Source organism: Moschus berezovskii, chromosome Y (genome assembly GCF_049115385.1).
Source record: "Moschus berezovskii isolate FMDL1 chromosome Y, NW_MosBer_1.0, whole genome shotgun sequence".
NCBI lineage: Eukaryota > Metazoa > Chordata > Mammalia > Artiodactyla > Moschidae > Moschus > Moschus berezovskii.
The window spans coordinates 72,604,964-72,632,092 of record NC_142489.1 but is presented as its reverse complement, the minus strand read 5'-3'; positions in this window follow the sequence as shown (position 1 = coordinate 72,632,092).

Sequence of the window (27,129 nt, the reverse complement as noted above, 5' to 3'; positions counted from 1 at the left end):
TGTTGACTTTGGCATATTCTGTAAATTTGCATATTCACTGCTTAACCTTCCTCCACCGCCACACAGGCAATCCTGGAAGTGGCTTCAGGCTAGTTGGAGATACTACTGAGCAGATGTTGGAGGAAATGGACAGGTATCTCAAAAGGCAAGCCATTGTGCCTGCTGATGTTATCTCCCACATTGCAGGACACAGAATCTTCAGCTCCTGAAATGTGAGTGTTCCCTGTTTACTTTTGTGTCCCTGTGTTTTGCATATGTGTGTAGATGTGTTACATGTGTTTGTGTCAACTGTATTTGTGCCTGCTTATCTGTGTTAGTATGTCCAACCCACTAAAGACACATAGATGAAGACCAAGGATGTGAGATGTGAAGCAACAAGAAAAGGAGATGTCCACAGACTTGCGGAGAATGGTCAATGTATCTCTGTGGTACCAAAGTCCCAGAGAGGAATGAGGAAATGATGGTCATTGATAATTGGAAGATGGCTGCTCAAATCTGGAATTACCTAAGAGACGTAAACATGCTCAACATCTCTGCACTGTCGTGGGGTGTGTTTCTACTTGGAAATGGGATTGGAGAGTTTGAAGAGTCACCCAGAGTAAATCAAGTATGGTGGGGCTTTGAATCCATTGCTTGTGGACCCATCAGTATTTGAGACATGTACTGGCCTGTGGAAATGGAGGTCATGGTAGTAGGACCTACGATTTAGAAGAGGCCAAGTTTCTTTGAAAATGTGTAGAGTCTGGGAGAAGGAAGCCCAGATGGTGAACCAGCTGAAATGGAGAAACTTTCCACAAATGTAAGAAACATACAGGGGAACATCCTGGCTGGTGTGTTGCCTAGCATCAGCCAGGACACTCCCTCCTATAGTGTGGTACACACTGGGACTTTGTGAGAGAAATGATCTCCTAAAATATTTGCGTAGTTAACATCGGAAGCTTGATTATGCCCCAATGGACTGATTTTTCTTTCCTCTTGATGAACGAAGGTGCCAGAAATGAGTTTTACACTGTCTACATTACTTACCTACCGTTCATGTATAAAATATGAAATATATATTATTTTCTTTGATTTAATTAATTTGTTTTAATCTTTAATTTAATGAGTTAATTAATCTGTTTTAATCTTTACAATTTTGTAGGGCTTTTCTGACTTATATTGATATGAATCAGCCCGCGGTGTATATATCCCACAACACATGAATCCATTTCCACCTCAATCCTCACCCATTGTTCTGCACAATTTAAGAAAAGCAGTGTTGAATGTCCTGCTTAATGTATTGAGTTTGCACTGATCCTCTATTCGACATATGGTAATAAACATATTTCAATGTGGTTCCCTCATATTGTCCCACCCTCGCCTACTCCCTCATAGTCTAAAAACTGTTTTACCTCTGTGTCTCTTTTTGCGAAAGACTCGTAGTTTATGCATTCCAAATTCCACTAGTTCAGTTGCTAAGTCATGTTGGACTCTTTGCAACCCCGTGAACCGCAGCACACCAGGCCTCCCTGTCCATCACCAACTCCCGGAGTTTACCCAAACTCATGTCCATTGAGTCGGTGATGCCAACCAGCCATCTCACCCTCTGTCGTCCCCTTCTCCTCCTGTCCTCCATCTACTCATATCAGAATCAATAATTATTATTATTTCTTTAGCGACAAGGCATAAACTCAATCTTTTCCCATGTATTATTTCTTCACACCAGGGTAGCCAAAGTATTGGAATTTCAGTTTCAACATCCGTCTTTACAATGTATATTTAGGGTTAGTTTCCTTTAAGATTGATGGGGTTGATCTCTTTGCTGGACAAGGGTCTCTCAAGAGCCATCTTTCGCACCCAGTTGCAAAGCCTCAATTCTTTGGCACTCAGCCTTCTTTATAGTGAATCTAGCACATCCGTACATGTCTACGGGTAAAACCATAGCTCTGACTATAAGGACCTTTGTTGCCAAGGAGATGTCTCTGCTTTTCAGTACATTATGTCTAGGCTTATCATAGCTTTTCTTTCCAGGAGCAGGGATTTTTCTTTTCATGGATGTGATCACTGTCCCCAGAGATTTTGGAGCCGAAGAAAACTGTCTGTATCTATTTTCATTTTTACCCTTTCTATTTGCCAAAACATTTCTATTCTTTGTCCTGCCTCATTTCATACACCAACGCCAACCATCCCCATTGCAGCAGGTATCTCTTTACTCTGTTTTTATGTTCCAGAACCTTATAATTAAATGGACATCTTTTATTGGTGTTATTTCTAGAACGACTTGCAGGTCTTCCTAAAACCATTAAAGTTCCCTAGTAACATAGAAGGTGAAGAATTGAAAAGCAGAGACTTCCATTTTTCATGTAGGAAATTCTGCACCCAGGGGTTCATGTTCAAGAAAGAGAACTCCTTATTCCTTGTAGGAAAAATAACTTTCCTGATTTTCAACTGTGAAGTGTAGAAAATTCTAATTGTAATGTAGGAAAAAAATCTTCATCAAATATTCATATGTAAATTGTAGAGAATTGATATTTCAAATAGGAATATAGGTATTGATTTCCCTATGTGAAATAAGAAACTCCATATTTCAAGTAGTAAAGGTGGCAAATGTACAGGTGATGTGAAACAAAAAGACATTTTTTCACTCTCTTCTTTTACTTTCCTTAAGAGGCTTTCAGATTTTCCTCATTTTCTGTCATAAGTGTGGTTTCATCTGCATCTTTGCAGTTATTGATATTTTCCATGCAGTCTTGATTCCAGCTTCTGGTTCATACAACACATATTTCTCATGATGTGTTCTGCATGTAGTTAAATAAGTAGGGTGACAACATAGACTTGACCTTCTTCCATGCCTTGTTCTAACTGTTGTTTTCTGACATGCATACAGGTTTCTCAAGAGACAAGTCAGGTGGTCTGATATTCCCATCTCTTGAAGAATTTTCCACAGTTTATTGTGATCCAGAGAGTCAAAGGCTTTGGCATAGTCAATAAAGCAGAAATAGATGATTTCTGGAACTCTCTTGTTTTTTCAGAGATCCAGCAGATGTCTGCAATTTGATCTCTGATTCCTCTGCCTTTCCCAAAACCAGCTTGAACATCTGGAAGTTGATGGTTCACATATTGTTAAACCCTGCCGTGGAGAATTTTGAGCATTACTTTATTAGCACATGAGTTGAAGGCAATTGTATAATAGTTTGGGTATTCTTCGGCATTGCGTCTCTTTGGGATTGGAATGAAAACTGACCTTTTCCAATCCTTGGCCATCGCTGAATTTTTCAAAATGGCTGTAGCAATGAGCTGTGGCTGTGTGGCATTTAAGCAGCCAGCTGTCAGGAAGAGATATCCCACATCCAACAAAAGGAGCAGAGGCTGTTCTTTGCTGTAGGAGCAGTGAAGAGCTACTCCACAACCAAAGTAAGAGAAACCCAAGTAGATGGTAAATGCTGAGAGAGGGCATTCGAGGGCAGAAAGATAGAAACCACCATCACAGAAACCTAATCAATCCATCACATGGACCACTGCCTTGTGTAACTCAGTTAAACAAAGACATGCTGTGTAGGGCTACACATGAGAGACATCCATACATATCCACTGGGAAAAAACCTGCTTTGCCTATATGAACCTTTGTCTATAAAGTGATATCTCTGCTTCTAAGAATATTGTGTCTAGGTTTGTCATAGCTTTTCCTCCTGGGAAAAGCTTTATTTTCATGGTTGTAATCACGGTCCCCAGTGATTTTGGAGCCCATGAACACTGTCGCTGTTTCCATTTTTAACCTTTCTCTGCAAAACTCTACCTTTACCCTTTGTTCTGCATCACTTTGTACCCCAAATCTAAACTTCTCTGTTACTCCATATATAGCTTGACTTCCTGTTTTTACATCACAGTCAGCCATGGTGAAAGGACATCTATTTTTGGTGTTTATTTTATAAATTCTTGGAGGTTTTCCTAAATCTATTAAAGTTCCCTGTTGACTTTGATGGTAAAGAATTGAAATACAGAAACTTGCATTCTTCATCTACAAAATCTACACACAGATATTCATACAAAATTAGGGAATTCCACGTTCACAGTAGCAAACATAACCATCCTGAATTTCAATTGTGAATCATAGAGAATTCCAACTTTCAAACAGAATTGACACCTAGATTTTCATATGTGAAATTTAGAGAATCATATAGGAAAATCTACACTAAGACACTTATATATGAAATATAGACAATTTATATTTTGTTTAGAAATATTTCCCTTGGTTTCCATATTTGAAATACAGGAATTCCATATTTCAAGTAGTAAATCAACATCTGGATATTCAGTGAAATAAAAAAAATTTCATATTACATGGAAGAAGTTTGTGTATCTACAGGTCGTTTATTCATAATTTTTAGTAATTATTTATTTATTTACGGCTGCACTGAGTTTTCATTGCTGTGCACAAAGTTTCTCTAGTTGCAGTAATTTGGGTTAATCTTCATTGCAAAGAGCTAGCTTCTCATGGCAATGCCTTCTCTTTCGGAGCACGAGCTCTAGGGCTCTCAGGTTCAGTAGTTGGGCGCACACAGGCTTATCTACTTTGGTAGTGTGTGAGACCTCCTCAGACAAAGATTCAAACCCATGTCCCCTGCATTGACAGACAAATTCTTAAGCCACTGGATCCCTGAAGAAGTCCAACAGGCTTTTTTTTTTTTTTAGTACATTAAAAAAATATTTATTTAATTGGGGGCTAATTATAATATTAAAGTGAGTTTTCCATACATTGACATGAATCAGCCATGTGTTTACATTTGTTCTTCATGTGAACATACCTTCAACCTCACTCCCATCCCAAACCACCAGGTCATCCCAGTGCACCAGCCCTGAACACCTTGTCTCATGTATCGAACACGAACTGGTGATCATTTTCACATATGATCATATACATGTTTCAATGCTGTCCTTTCAAATCAACCCACTCTCGCCTTCTCCCACAGAATCCTAAAGACTGTTCTATACATTTGTGTCTCTATTGCCATCTCGCCTATAGTGTCATTGATACCATATTTTGAAATTCCATTATATGCATTAGTGTACCGTAGTGGTGTTTTTTGTTCTGACTAACTTCTGTCTGTGTAATAGACTTCAGTTTCATCCACCTCATTAGAACTGATTCAAATTAAATCTTTTTAATGAGTTAGTAATATTCCCTTGTGTATATTTACCAAAGATTTCTTATCCATTCTTCTGCCAGTGGACATCTATGTTGCTTCCATGCCCTGGCTATTATAAACAGTACTGTGATGACCATTGGGGTCACGTGTCTCTTTCAATTCTGTTTTCATTGGTGTGTATGTCAGGTAGTGATACCGCTAGACCATATGGCAGTACTGCTTCCAATTTTTTAACTAATCTCCCCAATGTTCTCCATAGTGTCTGTACTAGTTTGCAGTCCCACCAACAGTGTAAGAGGGTCCTCCTTTCTCCACTCCAGTACAGAATTTATTTGTGTATATTTTTTGGTAGTATACATTCTGACCGTCCTGAGATGGTTCCTCATTGCTGGTGTCATTCTTTTATACGTGGATGACCAGTTTTCCTAGCGCCACTTGTTTCAGAGACTTTTCTCCTGTGTATATACTTGCCTCCCTTGTCAAAGAGAAGTTGTTCTTTCAATCATCTATACTTTATCTTTGTGCCAGTACCATACAGTCATGATGATTACAGCTTTGTTGTATAGCCTGAAGTCAAGCAGGTTCATTCCTCCAGGTCCATTCGTCCTTCTCAAGATTGCTTTGGTTATTATAGGTTTTTGGCATTTCCATACAAATTGTGACATTATTTGTTAATAGTTCTGTGAAAAATACCGTCGGTAGCTTGATAGGGATTGCATTCAACCTGTAGATTACTTTAGGTGGTATAATCATTTTCATTATTTTGACACTTCTAAACCATAAACATGGTATATTCCTAACATCTATTTATTTCCTCATTGATTTCTTTCAGCAGTGTTTTTTTAGATTTCTATATATAGGACTTTGGTTTCTTTAGGTAGATTTATTCCTAAGAATTTTATTATTTTCATTTCAATGGTGAATGGGAATGTTTCCTTTATTTATCTTTCTGTTTTCTAATTGTTAGTGTATAGGTATGCAGGGAATTTCTGGGTGTTACTGTCCTGAAACTTTACTATGTTTATTACCTAGCTCTAGCCATTTTCTGGTGGAGTCTTTAGGGTTTTCTAAGTAGAAGATCAAGATATCGTCAAAGAGTGAGATTTTTCATTCTTCTTTTCCAATAGGGATTCTTTGATTTCTTTTTCCTCTCTGACTGCTGTTGCTAAAATTTCCAATTCTGTGTTTAATAGTAGTGATGAGAGAGGGCATTCTTGTCTTGTTCCTGACTTTAGGGGGAAAGCTTTCAGTTTTTCACCATTGAGGATCATCTTTACTGTGGGTTTGTCATACGTAACTTTTATTAAGTTGAGGTATATTCCTTATATTCCTTCTTTCTGGAGGGTTGTTTTTTTTCTTTTTTTTGGGGGGGGGTCATAAATGAATGGTGAATTTTGTCAAAGACCTCACTGCCTCTTTAGATAATCATATGGTTTTCATCATTTAATTTGTTAACATGGTGTATTAAATTGACTTGCAGATATTAAAGAATCCTTGGATCCCTGAGATAAAGCCCACTTGGTAATGAAGTATGATCCTTTTAAAATGGTTTTGGATTCTGTTTGTTAGGATTTTTTTAAGGATTTTTGCATCTATGTCTATCAGTGTTAGTGGCCTGTAGTTTTCTTTTCCTAAGGCATCTTTGGTTTCGGTGTTAGGTGGCCTCATAGAATGAGTTTGGAAATCTCCCTTACTCTGCAAATTTCTGGAAGAATTTGAGTAGAATAAGTGTCATGTTCAGTTCAGTTCAGTCGCTCAGCCATGTCTGACTCTGTGCCCCCATGAAACACAGCACGCCAGGCCTCCCTGTTCATCACTAACACCCGGAGTTCACTGAAACTCATTTCCATTGAGTTGGTGATGCCATCCAGCCATCTCATTCTCTGTCATCCCCTTCTTCTCCTGCCCACAATCCCTCCCAGCATCAGAGTCTTTTCCAGGGAGTGAACTGTTCGCATGAGGTGGCCAAAGTATTGGAGTTTAAGCTTTATCATCAGTCCTTCCAATGAACACCCAGAACTGATCTCCTTTAGAATAGACTGGTTGACTCTCCTTGCAGTCCAAGGGACACTCAAGAGTCTTCTCGAACACCACAGATCAAGAGCATCAATTCTTCGGCGATCAGCTTTCTTCACAGTCCTACTCTCACATCCGTATATGCCCACTGGAAAAACCATAGCCTTGACTAGACGGACCTTGGTTGGCAAAGTAATGTCTCTGCTTTTTAACATGCTATCTATGTGCTGCTGCTGCTGCTGCAAAGTCACTTCAGTCGTGTCCGAATCTGTGTGACCCCATAGACGGAAGCCCACCAGGCTCCCCCGTCCCTGGGATTCTCCAGGCAAGAACACTGGAGTGGGTTGCCATTTCCTCACTTCAAAAATGATAGAAGCCAAAATATTTCTCAAACTTGTAATGTAGTATATAGAAATGAATGTAAGGGAATAATAAGGAATAGATAAAAAGTTTCATTAATAAAAACATGAATAAGATTAAAAAAAATTTAACAATTTCTCTAGAGTTACTGTGAGCTTAGCGGTGTCAGATCAGTGTCAGGTGGTCTCTTTTTCCAACCCTTGGACTGCAAGGAGGTCCAACCAGTCCATCTTAAAGGAGATCAGTCCTGGGTGTTCATTGGAAAAACTGATGCTACAGCTGAAATTCCAATAGTTTGGCCACATCATGCTAAGAGTTGACTCAATGGAAAAGGATCTGATGCTTAGAGAGATTGGGGGCAGGAGGAGGAGGGAATGACAGAGGAAGAGATACCTGGATGGAATCACTGATTCAGTGGACATGAGTGTGAGTAAATCCCGGTAGTTGGTGATGGACAGGGAGGCTTGGCATGCTGTGATTCATTGGGTCACATAGAGTCGGATACTACTAACCAACTGGACTGAAGGACAAACTAAGTGACTTGTTATCAAAAGCTATTATTGTCCTGAATTGCACATTTTCTGCATTAACCTCAGATTTTCAATTTATTGCACCTGTCAATTCTGGGCTAGTTCACCCTTCTTGCTAATTTTTTACTTCCTCATTTGTAATTTTCTTCCCTGACAAGTTTACACGTGACTAGTTTGCACCATAACACTACAGGTCAGCAGGTCCTTATATGACCTCACTTGCTCAGTGGTGCAGTGGTGAGGGTAGGACATTGAAAATAAATACTGATGCGATATATGGGTCGGGGTGCTTAAGGTAGACGGACCACAGTGGGCCTGCCACTGCAGTAGGTGACATAGACTTTCTCGTTTCACACTGCTCAGGGTCCTGAGTGATCCGTGAGGGCACTGCCCAAAATGGGCTTTGTGTTTCATGACCTTCCCATGTCTACGCCACTCAGGCTCTCAGGTGCTCTGCAAGGGAACTGAACATGATCGGTTATATGCTTTGTTTCCTTCCCAGATCCAAATTTCTCAGGCAACTCTGTGGCAGGCAAGGTAATGTCTAAGTTAGGCCATACATCTTATGTACCTATCAGGTCCCAGCCACTTGGTTTGTTGTAGGGTAAGGGAGTAAGAGAAGTCAAGGTTCAGGAAAAGAATGAGACTGGCACTTTTCAGGAACAGATCACCTTTAATTTGGCAAGAAAGAGCAGCAGTCATATTAATGAGCTGCTGCACAAACCCAATAAAGTAGTATGCATATATATAGGCAAATATGTGGAAAGTCACTGTCTTAAGGAAATCTGTTCTTCTCCAAGGTTGTTTGGAGTAGTTATCGCTTAAATGTCTGGGTCAAGGAATTTTGGAGATCAGGCATAGGCTGGACCTGCTGGAAGCTGGGTGTAATCTGCCTTAATGTCCATTTTTTTTCTTCAGGTGAGGGAGTTCTTTGCTTTTCATAGAATGGTAGGGATGACCTGGAGGGGAGTTTTAACTCCAGGCTATTTTCAGCCATGTAAATTTCCTTCATTGTTGGCTTTTCCAGAAGGACAAGGACAGGAGTATCTGAGATGTTTCTCCACTGGTAATTACCGTTAGGTACATTTGCTTTTGTTTTTATTTCCCTTGATTATGTTGCTCTAAGCGATCCCAGAGTTCTCCACTGTCACTGTCCTGAGAGGGTTTACAATTGCCTACAAGCTCTCCTCATTTAAAACTTCCTCTCCAAGACCAACCTCAGCCCCTATTTACTTTGTCTGTCTTTGTGTCTCTTTTATTTTTCCCTACCTCCTTTGGAAAAAAACATTTTGACTTCTGAGTAATAGACCAGTCAACAGTGTTTCCAGTTTGTTTTCTGCAAGTTCTTCCATGTGCAGTCGATGCTTAGATGATTTGCTGGGGAGAGAGTGGTGTTGTTGTCCTCCTATTGTTCTGATATTTTGGAACCAACTGTCATCCTGCAAGACCCATTTTTTTAACTGAAATGCTCTTGTTCTTCAGCAACTAAGCCATATTTGACTCTTCGTATCCCCTTGGACTCTAGTACATCAGTCCTCTCTGCCCCTCACTGTGTCCCATAGTTTCCCTTGAGATAATGTCCTATGAATCGCTGATGAAATCCAAAGGTCTCATCCTCTCTCACCCACTGATCCTCCTGCTTTCAACATTTTCTAAAGATCAGGGTCTTTCCTAATGAGTCAACTCTTTGCCTCAGGTGGACGAAGCTTTGGGGCTTTATTTTCAGCATCAGCCCTTAAAATGAGTCTTCAAAGTTGATTTTATCTACAATTCATTTGTTTGGTATTCCTGCAGTTCAAAAGAATCTCACAAGTCTTCCCCAGCAGAGCAGTTCACAAACAGTAATCCCTTGGTGTTCTCACATCTGTACATACTTTTGGAAAGAACAGAGATGTGACTCTATGGGCCTCTGTGGGCCAAGTCATGTTCTAGTTTTTAGAGACACTTTCTAGCATCGCTTGATTAGCATGTGAGATGAGAGCAATTATGGTGTAGTTTGAGCATTCTTTGACATTACGTTTCTTAGGGATTGGAATGAAAACTGAACTTTTCCAGTCCTGTGGCCACCACTGAGTTTTTCAGATTTGCTGACATATCGAGTGTAGCACTTTCACTGCATCATCTTCCAGGATTTGAAATAGCTCACCTGGAATTCCATCACCTACACTAAGTTTGTTCGTAGTGATGCTTAATAAGGCCCACTTGTTTTCACATTTCAGGATGTCTGGCTCTAGGTGAGTGATCACACCTTCATGATTTTCTGGGTCCTGAAGATCTTTTATGTACAGTCTTGCCCATTCTATTGCTTTCCTCTGTTTCTTTGCATTGATCACTGAGGAAGTCTTTCTTATTTCTCCTTGCTACTCTTTGGAACTCTACATTCAAATGGGTATCAATTTTCTTTTCTCCTTTGCTTTTCACTTCCCTTTCCATAGCTATTTGTAAGGCCTCCTCAGACAGTCAATTTGCTTTTTTGATTTCGTTTTCTGGGGGATGATCTTGATTCCTATCCCCTGTACAATGTCATGAACCTCCATCCATAGTTTATCAGGCACACTCTCTCTCAGATCTAGTCCCTTAAAACTATTTCTCACTTCCACTGTATAGACATAAGGGATTTAACTTATGTTATACATGAATGGTATAGTGGTTTTCTCCACTTGCTTCAATTTCAGTCTGAATTTTGCAAAAAGGAGTTCATGATCTGTTCCACAGTCAGCTCCTGGTCTTGTTTTTGCTGGCTGTATAGAGATTCTCCATCTTAGACTGAAAGAATAAAACCAATCTGTTTTCAGTGTTGAGCATTTGGTGATGTCTTCTCTCTGTCATTTTTTGGCCAGATTAAGAAAAATGGCTTAAATTTCTTTTGTCCCCCAAAAAAAATTTGGAAAAATTTCAAATACTAATGGTATTTAAATGACATTTACCATAGACTTATAGCATATTTTACTTGAGGATCATAATTTCTACGACTATGTAAGTTTTTAAAACTACTAATGGAAGGGGATTATTTGATACTATTTACCTTTTATGAATAAAGGAATCCATTTTCCTTCATATTTCTGATCTTCTTGGTTGAAAGTTTTACGAAATATTTTTTTCCACTTTGGTTTTAGTTTCAGTTCTTTTTTTTTTTTTAATATATATATAGTTCTATTTTTATTGTTTTTTTCATTTTATTTATTTATTTTTCTTGGAGGCAAATTACTTTACATTAATATATTGGGTGGTTTTGCCATACATTGACACGAATCTGCCCTTGGTGTACATGTGTTCCCCCTCTTGAAACCCCAGCCCAACTTCCTCTTCCCCATGTCCTCCCTCCAGGTCATCCATGTGCACCAGCAATTCATATCTCTGTTCTTTCCAAAAGTATGTGTCATTCGTCGAACCTGGACAGGTGATTTATTTCACATATGATAACGTACATGCTACAATGCCATTCTCTCAAATCATCCCACCTTCACCCTCTCCCACAGAGTCCCAAAGACTGTTCTACACACTTATGTCTCTTTTGATGTCTCGTGGGAAATGGAAAAACAGTGGAAACAGTGTCAGACTTCAATTTTGGGGGCCTCAAAATCACTGCAGATGCTGATTGCAGCCATGAAATTTAAAGACGCTTACTCCTTGGAAGGAAAGTTATGACCAACCTCGATAGTATATTAAAAAGCAGAGACATTACTTTGCCAACAAGGTCCGTCTAGTCAAGGCTATGGTTTTTCCCGTGGTCATGTATGGATGTGAGAGTTGGACTGTGAAGAAAGCTGATCACGGAAGAATTCATGCTTTTGAACTGTGGTGTTGGAGACGACTCATGAGAGTCCCTTGTACTGCAAGGAGATCCCACCAGTTCATTCTAAAGGAGATCAATCCTGGGTGTTCATTGGAATGACTGATGCTAAATCTGAAACTGCAATACTTTGGACACCTCATGCGATGAGTTGACTCACTGGAAAAGACTCTGATGCTGGGAAAGTTTGGGGGCGGGAGGAGAAGGGGACGACAGAGAATGAGATGGCTGGATGGCATCAAAGACTCTGTGGACATGAGTTTGAGTGAACTCCGGGAGTTGGTGATAGATAGGAAGGCCTGGTGTGCTGTGATTCATGGGGTCGCAGAGAGTCGGACACGACTGAGCAACTGAATTGAACTGAACTGATACAGGATTAAGGCTACCATTATTCTAAATTCCATATATATGCATTAGTATGCTGTATTGATGTTTTTCTTTCAGACTGACTTCACTATGTATAATAGGCTCCAGTTTCATCCACCTAATTGGAGCTGACTCAAATGCATTTTTTTTGATGGCTGAAAAATACTCCATTTTGTATATATACCAGAGCTTTCTTATCCATCCATCTGCAGATGGACATCTAGGTTGCTTCCATGTCCTCGCTATTATAAAGTGCTGCAATGAAGATTGGAGTACATGTCTTTCTTTCAATTCTGGTTTCCTCAGTGTGTACGCCCAGGAGTGCGATTGCTGGATCATTTTTTGAGGTTTCACCACACTGTTCTCCATAGTGACTGTACTAGTTTGCATTCCCACCAACAGTGTAAGATGGTTCCATTTTCTCCACACCCTCTCCAGCATTAATTGCATGTAGACTTTTGGATAGCATCCATTCTGACTGGTGTGAAATGGTATCTCATTTTGGCTGTGATTTGCATTTCTCTGATTATGAGGGATGTTGAGCATTTTTTCATGTGTTTGTTAGCCATCTTTATGTCTTCTTTGGAGAAATGTCTGTTTAGTTCTTCGACCCGTTTTTTGATTGGGTCATTTTTTTTTTTTTTCTGGAATTGAGCTGCAGGAGCTGCTTGTATATTTTGGAGATTAATTCTTTGTCAGTTGTTTCATTTACTATTAATTTCTCCTATTCTGAAGACTATCTTTTCACCTTGCTTATAGTTTCCTTTGTGGTGCAGAAAGTTTTTATTTAAATTAGGTCCCTTTTATGTTTTTATTTTTTCTTTTATTTCCAGTATTCTGGGAGGTGGGTCATGGAGGATCCTGATGTGATTTATGTCGGAGAGTGTTTTGCCTATGTTCTCCTCTAGGAGTTTTACACTTTCTGGTCTTACATTTAGATCTCTAATCCATTTTGAGTTTATTTTTGTGTGTGGTTTTAGGAAGTGATCTACTTTCATTTTTTACAAGTGGCTGACTAATTTTCCGAGCACCACTTGTTGAAGAGACTGTCTTTTCTCCATTTTATATTCTTGCCTCCTTTGTCAAACATAAGGTGTCCATAGGTGCGTGAATTTATTTCTGTGCTTTCTATTTTGTTCCATTGATCTATATTTCTGTCTTTATGACAGTACCATACTGTCTTGATGACTGTGGCTTTTTAGTAGAGCCTGAAGTCTGGAAGGTTAATTCCCCCAGTTCCATTCTTCTTCCTCAAGATTGCTTTGGCTATTCAAGGTTTTCTGTATTTCCAAAAAATTATGAGATTATTTGTTCTAGATTTGGGAAAAATATCGTTGGTAGCTTGAAAGGTATTGCATTGAATGTATAAATTACTTTGGGTAGTATACTCATTTTTACTATATTTATTCTTCCAATTCACAAAAACGATATATTTCTCCATTTATTAGTGTCCTCTTTGATTACTTTCACTATTATTTTATAGTTTTTTATGTACAAGTCTTTTGTTCCTTAGGTAGACATATTGCTGAGTATTTAATTCTTTTCATTGCAACAGTTAATGGAATAGTTTCCTTAATTTCTCTTTCTATTTTCTCATTATTATATCCTGCAACTTTACTGTATTCATTGGTTAGCTCTTGTAGTTTTCTGGTAGAGTCTCTAGGGTTTTTTGTGTAGAGAATCATGTCATCAGAGAATACTGAAAGTTTTACTTCTTCTTTTCCAAGTTGTATTCATTTTATGTGTTTTTCTGCTCTGATTGCTGTAACCAAAACTTCCAGAACTATGTTGAATAGTAGTGGTGTCAGTGGATACCCTTGTCTTGTCCCTGATTTTAGGGGAAATGCTTTCAGTTTCTCACCATTGAGGATCATGTTTACTGTGTATTTGTCATATATAGCTTTTATTATGTTGAGATATGTCCCTTCCATTCCCCCTTTCTGGAGGGTTTTTATCATATGGATGTTGAATTTTGTCTAAGGCTTTCTCTGCATCTATTGAGATAATCATATGATTTTTATTTTTCAGTTTGTTAACATGGTGTATTACATTGATTGATTTGTGGATATTGAAGAATCCTTGCATTCCTGGGATAAAGCCCACTTTGTCATAATGTATGAGTTGGTGATGGACAGGGAGGCCTGGCGTGCTGTGATTCATGGGGTCGCGGAGAGTCGGACACGACTGAGCGACTGAACTGAACTGGACTGATGATCTGCTTAATTTGTTGTTGGATTCTGATTGCGAGAATTCTGTTAAGGATTTTTGCATCCATGTTCATCAGTGATATTGGCCTGCAGTTTTCTTTTTTGTGGGATCTTTACCAGGTTTTGGGATTAGGGTGATGGTGGCCTCATAGAATGCATTTGGAAGTTTCCCTTCCTCAGAAATTTTCTGAAAGAGTTTCAGTAGAATAGGCGTTAGCTCTTCAATAAATTTTTGGTAGAATTTAGCTGTGAAGCCTTCTGAACCTGGGCTTTTGTCTGCTGGAATATTTCTAATCACAGCCTCTAATCCGTGCTTGTGATGGGTCTGTTAAGATTTTCTATTTCTTCCTGGTTCAGTTTTGGAAGGTTTTACTATTCTAAGAATTTGTCCATTTCTTCCAAGTTATTCATTTCATTGTCATAGAATTGCTGATAGTATTCTCTAATATTGCTTTGTATTTCTGTGTTGTCGGTTGTGATCTCTCCATTGTCATTTCTAATTTTATTGATTGGGTCATTCTCCCTTTGTTTCTTGAAGAGTCTGGCTAGTGTTTTGTCAATTTATTTACCTTCTCGAAGAACCAGCTTTTGGCTTTGTTGATTTTTGCTATGGTCCCTTTTGTTTCTTTTGCATTTATATCTGCCCTAATTGTTACGATTTCTTTCTTTCTACTAACCCTGGGGTTCCTCATTTCTTCCTTTTCTAGTTTCTTTAGATGTAGAGTTAGGTTATTTAGTTGACTTTTTTCTTGTTTCTTGACGTGTGCCTGTATTGCTATGAACTTTCCCCTTAACACTGCTTTTACAGTGTCCCAGAGGTTTAGGGTTGCTGTGTTTACATTTTCATTCATTTCTATGCATATTTTGATTTATCTTTTGATTTCGTCTATGATTTGTTCATTATTCAGCAGCGTGTTGTTCAGCCTCCATATGTTGGCATTTTTAACAGTTTTTCTCCCGTAATTGAGATCTAATCTTACTGCATTGTGGTCGAAAAAGATACTTGGAATGATTTCAATTTTCTTGAATGTACCAAGGCTATATTTATGGCCCAGGAAGTGATCTATCCTGGAAAAGGTTCTGTGTGCCCTTGAGAAAAAGTTGAAATTCATTGTTTTGGGGTGAAATGTCCTACAGAGATCTATTAGGACTAACTTGTCTATTGTATCATTTAAAGTTTGTGTTTCCTTGTTAATTTTCTGTCTAGTTGACTTATCCATAGGTGTGAGTGGGCTATTAAAGTCTCCCACTATTACTGTGCTATTGTTAATTTCCCCTTTCATACTTGTTAGTAATTTTCTTACATATTGTGCTGCTCCTATGTTGGGTGCATAAATATTTATAATTGTTATATCTTCATCTTGGATTGATCCTTTGATCATTATGTACTTTCCTTCTTTGTCTCTTATCATAGTCTTTGTTTTAAAGTCTATTTTATCTGATATGAGTACTGCTACTCCTGCTTTCTTTTGGTCTCTATTTGCGTCGAATGTCTTTTTCCAGCCCTTCACTTTCAGTCTGTATGTGTCCCTAGTTTGAAGTGGGTCTCTTGTAGAGAACATATACGGGGGTCTTGTTTTTGTGTCCATTCAGCCAGCCTTTGTCTTTTGGTTGGGACATTCAACCCATTTACGTTTAAGGTGATTATTGATAAGTATGATCCCATTGCCTTTTTCTTTATTGTTTTCGGTTTGAGTTTATATACCCTTTCTGTGTTTCCTGTCTAGAGAAGATCGTTTAATATTTGTTGGAGAGCTGGTTTGGTGATGCTGAAATCTCTCAGCTTTTGCTTGTCTGTAAAGTTTTTGATTTCTCCTTCATATTTAAATGAGATCCTTGCTGGGTATAGTCATCTGGGCTGTAGGTTACTTTCTTTCATCACTTTAATATGTCTTGCCATTAGCTCCTGGCCTGAAGAGTTTCCATTGAATGATCAGTTGTTATCCCTGTGGGGATCCCTTTGTGTGTTATTTGTTGTTTTTCCCTTGCGACTTTTAATATTTTTTCTTTGTGTTTGATCTTTGTTAATTTGATTAATATGTGACTTGGGTTATTTCGCCTTGGGTTTATCCTGTTAGGAACTCTCTGTGCTTCTTGGAATTGGGTGATTATTTCCTTCTCCATTTTAGTGAAATTTTCAACTATTATTTCCTCAAGTATTCTCTCATGGTCTTTCATTTTGTCTTCTTCTTCAGGGACTCGTACGATTCCAATGTTGGGGTGTTTAACATTGTCCCAGAAGTCTCTAATATTGTCCTCATTTCTTTTAATTTGTTTTTCTTTTTCCATCTCTGTTTCATTTATTTGTACAATTCTATCTTCTAGCTCACTTATCCTGTCTTCTATCTCCGTTATTCTACTGCTTGTTCCCTCGAAAGTGTTTCTGATCTCATCTATTGCATTGTTCATTGTATATTGACACTATTTTCCCCTCTAATTCCTTATTAAACATTTCTTGCATCTTCTCAATCCTTTTCTCCACTTTATTTATCTGTAACTCCTTTTTGCTTTCCACATTTTGAATCATTTTCACAATTAAATTTTGAAATTCTTTTTCAGGTAGGTTCCCTATGTCTTCCCCTTTTGTTTGTGTTGGTGGGCATTTATCCTGTTCCTTTACTTGCTGGGTGTTTCTCTGCCTCTTCATCTTGCTTATATTACTGTGCTTGGGGTGGCCTTTCCGTCCTCTGGCAGTTTGTGGAGTTCTCTTTATTATGTAGTTACCTCGTTCTGTGTGGGGTTGCATGGGTGACTTTTCAAGGTTCCCTGGTTTGGGAATCTTGTGTCAGTGTTCTAGTGGGTGGAGCTGGATTTCTCTCTGGATTGCAATGGAGAGTCCAGTAATGAGTTTGTGATGTCAGTGGTTTGGGGTGGCTTTGGGCAGCCTGTATGTTGAAGCTCAGGGCTATTTTCCTGTGTTGCTGGAGAATTTGGGTGGTATTTATTTCACTGAACCTTGTTGACCCTTCGGATGTACCTGGTTTCAGTTTATATATGTAGGCATTTGATGGGCACCTATCAATTAATGTTCCCTGGAACAGGAGGTCTCTGGTGTTCTCAGGATTTGGCCTTAAGCCTCTGCCTCTGGTTTTCAGTCTTATTCTTGCAGTAGGCTCAAGACTTCTCCCTCTGTTACCTCCAAGGCAGTTCCTTCTATTGTAAAAACTCTTGTGTTTGCTGGTCACTTCAGTGTCTAATTCCCATCCTGACACTAGGGGGTGGTGTTGGACACCGGCTCACCTGTTCGGTCCTGCCGTGGGGAGGGAGGAACGCTGCTAAGAAATATCACTGGCATCTGTGGGGAGTGCTCACAGTGTCTCGACTACTGTGGGAATGCGCCTGCTCGCAGCGTGTGTGTTTTTCCTGTTTATGCTGCTCAGGCTCTAGGTTGTCTGCCAGGTGCTCTCCCTGGCCGGCGCTGGGTTGGATGCACTTCCCAGGTCTGAGCGACTCAGGTTCAGGTCCACGAGTACTCCACAAAAGCGCAGACTTGGCTGGGCCTGTGTTTTGTGCCTTCCCCGGTCTGAGCAGCTCAGGTTACCAGGCGTTTGGAGAGCGTGGTCGCTGTGGCTTATCGCCTCCCCCATCCCTGCTGCTTGGTTTTCTGTGTGTACCACCAGAGCACTTTCTCAGGCAAATATAGACTGGCCCAAATCCAAGAAGTCTTGGTTAGCAAGGAAGCCTGACTGCAGCTTGGTATGGGAAGCCACTCTGGGGCCGCAGCTTCCCCTTCTAGCGCTGGTTGCCCTCCATGCCTGTCCCGGTGGGAGCTTGGGGATGGGCCGCCCACAGCCGGATTACTTTGCTCAGTCCTTTGTTCTGTGAGCAGGACTGGAAGAGACTTAGGATGGGGCTCTTCGCTGCACAGTCTGCTTTGGTCCTGTTAGAGCGGTCAGCTTGCCCTCGGGGTGTTCAGCCCCTGTCGTCTCTCTAAGCATTGCCATCACGCCTCCCTGCCCAGCCCCCACCTGCTAGTGGTGGGTGCGCGCATCTGCACCACTTCTCCACTGACAGTTTCCTCTGGGCACTTAGTCTGTGGGCTTTAATTATTTATGTCTCTTTTCTCCCAGTTATGTGGCCCTCTGAGGTTCCAAGCCTATCCACAGAGTCGCCTGTTTTTCCAGGTGTTTGGAAACTTCTCTCGTTTTTTTTTTTTTTTTTTTTTTAAGCCTCCCTTCCCGGGATGGAGCTCCCTTCCTCCCTCTTTTGTATCTCTATCTTTTATGCTGTTTCCTACCTCTTTTCGAAGTCTATGGGCCGCTTTTCTGGGTGCCTGATGTCCTCTCCCGGTATTCAGAAGTTGTTTCAAGGGATTTACTCAGTGTTCAAATGTTCTTTTGCTGATTTTGTGGGGGAGAAAGTGGTCACCCTGTCCTATTGCTCCACCATTTTCTCATGCTTCCCTTAGTTTCAGTTCGACCATAATCATATTTTGAACGAGGTTATCCTCACATTTAGTAACAATCAAAAGAAGAGTTGATCATAAAAAATGTCTCTACAGTATCTTTATTATTACGAGATAAGAAGAAGAAGCATATTAAAGCAATGGGTAATATTGGTGATCATAACTCTGACTTCAGTTCTGAAATTAGAGGAGCAAATGTATTTTCAGACTGCAGGAGTTTAACTGTGCCATTCATACTAAAGTGTTCTACCATTCAGATAGTTGCTGATACAAGTGCCCTATCTTGATATTATTTCTCTTCTCTATCATCAATATCAGTTAGACCACAAGAAAATATTGTGATACATCAACCTGCTATTTCTCTTATTGATATTTTAATGGAAGGGTAATTGTTTTAAAGCCTTTGACTGTGTGGATCACAATAAACTGTGGAAAATTCTGAAAGAGATGGGAATACCAGACCCCTGCACTGCCTCTTGAGAAACCTCTATGCAGGTCAGGAAGTAACAATCAGAACTGTACATGGAACAAGAGACTGGTTCCAAATAGGAAAAGGAGTACGTCAAGGCTGTATATTGTCAACTTGTTTATTTAAGTTATATGCAGAGTACATCATGAGGAATGCTGGGCTGGAGGAAGCAAAAGTTGGAATCAAGATTTCTGGGAGAAAATCAATAACCTCAGATATGCAGATGCCACCACCCTTACAGCAGAAAGAGAAGAAGAATTCAAACGACTCTTGGTGAAAGTGAAAGAGGAGAGAGAAAAGGTTGGCTTGAAGCTGAACCTTCAGAAAACAAAGATTAAGGCCTCTGATCCCATCATTTCCTGAGAAACAGATGGTAAAATCGTGGAAACTGTGTCAGACTTTATTTTTTGGGCTCCAAAATCACTGCGGATACTGATTGCAGCCATGAAATTAAAAGACGCTTACTCCATGGAAGGAAAGTTATGACCAACCTTGATAGTATATTAAAAAGCAGAGACATTACTTTGTCAACCAATGTCCGTCAAGTAAAGGCTACGGTTTTTCCCGTGGTCATGTATGGATGTGAAATTTGGACTGTGAAGAAAGCTGATCGCCGAAGAATTGATGTTTTTGAACTGTGGTGCTGGAGAAGATTCTTGAGAGTCCCTTGGACTGCAAGGAGATCCATCCAGTCCATTCTAAAGGAGATCAATTCTGGGTGTTCATTGGAAGGACTGATGCTGAAGCTGAAACTCCAATATTTTCGCCAACTCATGCGACGAGTTGACTCACTGGAAAAGACTCTGATGCTGGGAACGTTTGAGGGCAGAGGAGAAGGGGACAACAGAGAATGAGATGGCTGGATGGCATCACCGACTCTCTGGACATGAGTTTGAGTGAACCCTGGAGTTGGTGATGGACAGGGAGGCCTGGCGTGCTGTGATTCATGGGGGCACGGAGAGTCGGACACGACTGAGCAACAGAACTTAACGGAACTGAACTGAATCATTTTACCGAATTTTGCTGTATTCAGTCAGAACTCAAAATAAATCAGGCATAGATATACCTATATCCCCTCCCTTTCGGAACACCCTCATATCTCCGTCTCCATCTCACAATCTAAGTTGAGCATTTTCACTGGGTGTCACTTAGCAGCTGCTCTAAATCAAATGGCTGCAATGTCTACTTGACATAATTTGGCAGCTATGTCTGCTTCTATTTTGTAGTACCACATCGAAACTCCATTATGCAAAGGTGATTTTGGACTAAGGGTGCAAACTTCTACCTTTCCAGGTGTGTAGGGTAATGTGCCAGCCCATGATAAATTGTTTCCTAAACTACAACAGGCAGGCCATTTATATTTCCCTGAATTTTGCAAGAATTCCGTGTGACTCTAGAGGGGTGCTGAACTCATATTTTGATCCTCCTGAACTATGTGAATTTTGCAAGAATTCCATGTGTCTCGAGAGGGGTGCTAAACTCATATTTTGACCCTCCTGACCTATGTGAACTGAGCATGAACCCAGGAAGATATGGTTCGCAACTGGCAGCCTGCTCAGAGCTTGGTGGCAGATGTGGTCTCTGGGGCTGATATAACAGCAGCCTTGTGCCCTCTGCCTTGGTCTGATGCAAACATTCCTCTCTGCCTCCGTGGAGGACAGGGCCATAAATGGAAGCCTGTTTGCACATCTTTGATATTTTGTAAAAGACTCTTGAGAGTCAATTGAACTGCAAGGAGATCCAACCATTTTATTCTAAAGGAGATTAGTCCTCGGTGTTCATTGGAAGGACTGATGCTAAAGCTGAAACTTCAATACTTTGGCCACCTCATGCGAAGTGTTGACTCACTGGAAGACTCTGATGCTGGAAGGGACTGGGGGCAGAAGGAGAAGGTTATGACAAAGAATTAAATGGATGGATTGCATCACCGACTCGATGGACATGAGTTTGAGTGAAGTCCTAGAGTTGGCGATGGACAGGGAGGTCTGGTGTGCTGTGATTCATGGGGTCTCAAAAAGTCAGACACGACTGAGCCAGTGAACTGAAATGAACTGAACTGAATGTGCAACCTTTGGTTCTGTGAGTGTCTGTATTCCCTATATGGTCATAGAGAATTATCTCAAGAAAGGACTTTTTAGCATTTTTGTCTCTGGTGTTCCCATGGATTAGGTTGCTTCGTCACCTTAGACCTGTCAGATCATCCTCAGACCATTAAAGCTGGGGCCTTATCATAAGGCAAGTGATACAGTCCGGGCATCCCTCCTAGGTCCACCTCAATGATGGTGGACAGGTGCATCTGATTTTTTTCTCTGCTGGGAATTACAGTTAGGCACATTTGCTTTTGTTTCTCTTTCCCGTGGTGATGTTGCTCTAAGCGATCACAGAGTTCTCCACTGTCACTGTCATGAGAGGGTTCACAATTGTCTGCAAGCTTCTCCTCATTTACAACTTCCTCTCCAAAACCAGCCTCAGCCTCTAAATACTTTGTCTCTCTTTGTGTCTCTTTTATTTTTTCCTACCTCCATTTCAAAGGAAAACATATTTGACTTCTGGGTATCTTGGGCCATTCAACAGTCTTCACAATTTTTTTGTCTGGAAGTTCTTCCATGTGCAGTCGATGCTTAGATGAATTTGTTTGGGAGGGAGTGGTCTTCTCCTCCCATTCCTCTGATATTTTGGGACCAACTGCCATCCGGCAAGACCCAACTTATTAACTGAAATGCTATTGTTCTTCAGCCACTAAGACATGTTTGACCTTTTGTATCCCTTTGGACTCTAGCACAAGAGGCCTCTCTGTCCCTCACTCTCTCCCATAGTTTCCTCGAGATCATGTCCTTTGAATCGCTGATGCTCTCCAGATGTCTCATCCTCTCTCACCTACTGATCCCCTTGCTTTCAACACTTTCTATAGATCACGGTCTTTTCTAATGATTCAGCTCTTTGCCTCAGTTGGACAAAGCTTTGGGGCTTTATTTTCAGCATCAGTCCTTCCAATGAGTCTTCAAAGTTGATTTTTTTACAATTCATTTGTTTGGTATTCCTGCAGTTCAAAAGAATCTCACAAGTCTTCCCCAGCAGAGCAGTTCACAGTCAGTAATCCCTTGGTGTTCTCATATGTGTACATACCTTTGGAAAGACCAGAGATATGACTCTACAGGCCTCTATAGGTCACTCACGATTTAGTTTTTAAAGACAGTTTCTAGCAACGCATGATTAGCTTGTGAGATGAGAGCAATTATGCTGTACTTTGAGCATTCTTTGGTATTGCCTTTCTTTGGGATTGGAACGAAGACTGACTTTTCCAGTCCGGTGGCCACTGATGAGTTTTCCAAATTTGCTGGCATATTGAGTGCAGCACTTTCACAGCATCATCTTCCAGGATTTGAAATAGCTCAACTGGAATTCCATCACCTACTCTAGTTTTGTTCAAAGTGATGCTTCCTAAGGCCCACTTGTCTTCACATTCCAGGATGTCTGGCTCTACGTGAATGATCACACCATCTTGATTTTCTGGGTACTGAAAATCTTCTATCTACAGTTTTTCTGTGTATTCTTGCCACCTCTTCTTAATATCTTCTGCTTCTCTTTGGTTCCTAAAATTTGTGTCCTTTATTGAGCCCACCGCTGCATGAAATGCTGCCTCAGTATTTCTAATTATCCTGCAGATATGTCTAGTCTTTCCCATTCTATTGCTTTCCTCCATTTGTTTGCATTGACCACTGAGGAAGTCTTTCTTATTTCTCCTTGCTATTCATTGGAACTCTACATTCAAATGGGTATAAATTTCCTTTTCTCCTGTTCTTTACACTTCCCTTCTTTCACAGCCATTTGTAAGGCCTCCTCAGACAGCCATTTTGCTTTTTGGCATTTCTTTTTCTTGGGGATGATCTTGATTCCTGTCTCCTGTACAATGTCATGAACATCCACCCACAATTTATCAGGCACCCTCTCTGTCAGATCTAGTCCCTTAAAACTATTTCTCACTTCCACTGTATAGTCATAAGTGAATTGACTTAGGTCATACATGAATGGTATAGGGGTTCTCCCCAATTCCTTCTATTTCAGTCTGAATTTGCAACAAGGAGTTCATGATCTGTGTCAGAGTCAGCTCCTGGTCTTGTTTTTGCTGCCTGTATAGAGATTCTCCATCTTTGACTGAAAGAATAAAATCAATCTGATTTCAGTGTTGAGCATTTGGTGATGTCTTCTCTCTGGCATTTGTTTGTCCAGATTAATAAAAATGGCTTAAATTATATTTTGACCAAAAAATAATTGGGAAAATTTCAAATCCTAAAGGTATTTAAATGATATTTACCTTAGACTTATAATATATTTTACTTGAGGATCATTATTTCTACGACTATGTAAGTTTTAAAAACTACTAACGGAAGGGGATTATTTGATACTGTTTATGTTTTATGATTAAGGGAATCCATTTTTCTTTGTTTTTCTGATCTATCTTGGTTGAAAGAGTTATGAAATATTTTTCCCCCTTTGGTTTTAGTTTCAGTTCTATCATAACCATATTTTGAACAAGGTTATCCTCACATTTAGTAAGAATCAAAAGAAGAGTTGATCAGAAAAAATGTCTCTATAGTATCTTTATTAATCCGAGATAAGAAGAAGAAGCATGTTAAAGCAACGGGTAATATGGATGGTCATAACTCTGACTTCAATCCTGGAACTAGAGAAGTGAACGTATTTTCAGCCTGCAGAAGTTTAAGTGTGCCATTCATACTATAGTGTTCTGCCATCCAGATAGTTGGTGATACAAGTGCCCTAACTTGAATTTATTTCTCTTCTCCATCATCAATATCAGTTAGACCCCAGGAGCATATTGTGAAACATCACCCTGCTGTTTCTCTTATTATTATTATTATTTTTAATGGAAGGGTAATTGTTTTACCGAATTTTTCTGTATTCTATCAGAATTCAAAATAAATCAGGAACAGATATACATATATCCCCTCCCTTTCGGAACACCCTCCCATCTCCCTCTCCATCCGACAATCTAGGTGGAGCACTGTTTACAGGGTTTCACCTTGCAGCTCTTCTAAACCAATGGCTGCTGTGTCTATTTGACATACTGTGGCAGCTATGTCTACTTCTATTTTGCAGTACCACATTTTATCTCCATTGTGCAACTGTGATTTTGGACTGAGAGTGGAATCTTCTACCTTTCCAGCTGTGTATGGTCATGTGGCAGCCCATGACAAATGCCAGGAGCCAGCGAGGGAAATCCTACCCGTGGCAAAGGTCAATTGTGGAAGAGGCCTGATGGGCAAACGCTAATCAGGACTCGAGGAACCCCCTGGACTTACCCGAGCATCTACCCCAAAGAAAACCGGAGTCTGACTGCCTTACTATCTTACACCTCTTACCAAGTCCTCTAATAGTGACAGAGGCTTCCCCCCAACCACCTTTCTCTGAAAACATTAATTCAGAGCTGTAGTTTAAAAGTTCTCCTCGGCCTAATAGGAGTGTTCAAATCCAAGCCCCTCTGAAAGCTTTCTAACTTGCATAACAATTTTGTCCGGGCTCTTACAACTATGAATGCGACTGTTTACAGCCTCCCAGCCACGCAAGGACAAAAAACCTAATATTTTAAAATACATGAATTTGTTGAAGAAGTTAAATAATTAGAATAGTACTAAAAAAGATTTCATTGTTGAATCAATGCTTGCTGCAAACTTTCCATATTTTCTCTCTATTGTATCCTTGGAAATATATTAATCACATATAGAGAAAATAAGTAGTAGCCTTTGATTTAACCGCATCAGATCTTAAGTTAATAAATTCCTTTCTTGTAACTCACTACACCCTTGCCTTATAGGAATGTAACTTTGTCATATGTCTTTGGTGAATAGCACCTGACTTTAGGAAAATCACCTTAAAAGAATATAAGACTTTTTCTAGCTAACTAACCTTTGTTAGGAGAGAGGGCATAAACTGTTAGCAGGCCTCCTGGCCAGAAGATGATGTAAACCACCTAAAACTTTTGTATATCACGAGACATACGAAAATAAGCCCTGATCCTGGTAAAGGTCAAGACTGCTGACCCCGCGTGATTTTGGAGTGACTCTGTACCTCCCGTTCTCTATTTTTCATGTGCACAACTTAGGGTATAAAAGCAGCACTGGAAAATAAAGTTTTGGGCCTTGCTCACTGAAGCTTGGTCTCCCCGTGTCGTTCTTTTTCCATCCTTTTCTCTATTCTCCTTTTTCTGGTTGAAATCCTTGGAGCGCTGGGCCCTCTACGTTTACTTATCTGCCTGGGTTTCTAATACCCACTTGAGGGGCTGCCCTGGTGGGGTGTGTCCAGTGATTCCAGAGGGCGCCTGCAGCCTACGTAAACAGAGCAAACCCCTTGCTGGGGTTTTGTTGGTTTCCTGCGTAAACCGAGGAATCATCAGCCTCTCTCTCTCTCTCTCTCTCTCTCACTCTGATGCCGACGCCATTCATCCTGAGGATACCCTGGTCCATATCGAGGCTGGTCCCTGATAGATAAACCTTTTCCTAAACTACAACAGGCAGGTCATTCATGTTTCCCAGTAATGGAGATCTCTGATACATTGTTGCCTCTCTTTCTAGGTCAAAACATCAACCATATTCATTATTAAAATCATTCTAATACAACTGGTGTACCAAATAGGTGTCAGATTATGCATGACACTGAAGACTAAAATTAAAGTTAGGATATGTCAACAAATTCCTACAATTCTCTTATTTGAAGAATAAACTTATATGCTCATTTTCATAGTGTCAATTTCACTTTGAAATAATTAAGAGTAAATGAGCATTTCAGTTCCTGGATATTTTGCTCTGCTTTAATATAAAATTTTCTGTTCAAGGAAACATTCAGTATGCATCATAGGTACATTACACCTAATGAATTGTTTGAAAAAATAGAAAATGTAAACAATGTAAAAGACAAAATGTAAATAAATTGACTTGTGAAATAATCCAGGCAGAACTGACTGGGTGTCTAATTTAGGATGGTATGGGGGAAGGATCAGAAACAAATCAAATTTAGAAACAACAAATGAGCATATATATATGAATGCTTTCTCAGTTTTATTATATTATACCAGTCATTGCAAGAAAGCTAACAGGTTAGGCAGAAGGTTTTCTTCATTAAAAAAAAATATGTTTCACTTAAAAATGTAGATTTAGACTACTCGATAATCATGATCACTATCATACCATGATGGGATGCCAATGATAACATGACATAGTCAAATTGCACCACAGTCAGCAAAAGATAGGCATTTTACAAGTTGTATTAAAAAGGGTCATTCTTGCTCTGCTCTCCTTATGTCATGCCTTTATTTCCTCCCACCAACACACCACCTTATATTTCCTCATGTATATTTTGACGTTGCTTTGCTGTTCCTACAAAGATAGACTTAAATCCTTGTGGTGAATGCAGCATCTCAGCAAGGTAATCAGTTCTTGGAAGACATGATATTACTTTCCATTACAAGCTTCATTATCTATCTGTTTCACAGAAATTCTAGAGCTACAATCAGGCAACATATTTTCAGTCATAATAAGCCACATTTCACAACTTTTCCTAAACACTTACTTGGGAATGGAAAGAACCTGTCTTCTTTCCTACCAAGTTAACCACAGATGTCCAATTCTTCTATGTGTTGTATCTGTACCCAAGTTGCCTTATGTATCTTTCACATCAGCTAAGACATAATGCTTGCCAAATGAAGTATTTTAAGTATTTCCTGAATTAGCAATAAAAGGTGCTAAATAAATTAGCAGTCAAAAGCTATATACATTACTCAACAACATCCAATAGCCTCCAACATTTCCATCATTCAGTTCAGTTAAGGTTGAATTCAGTCTC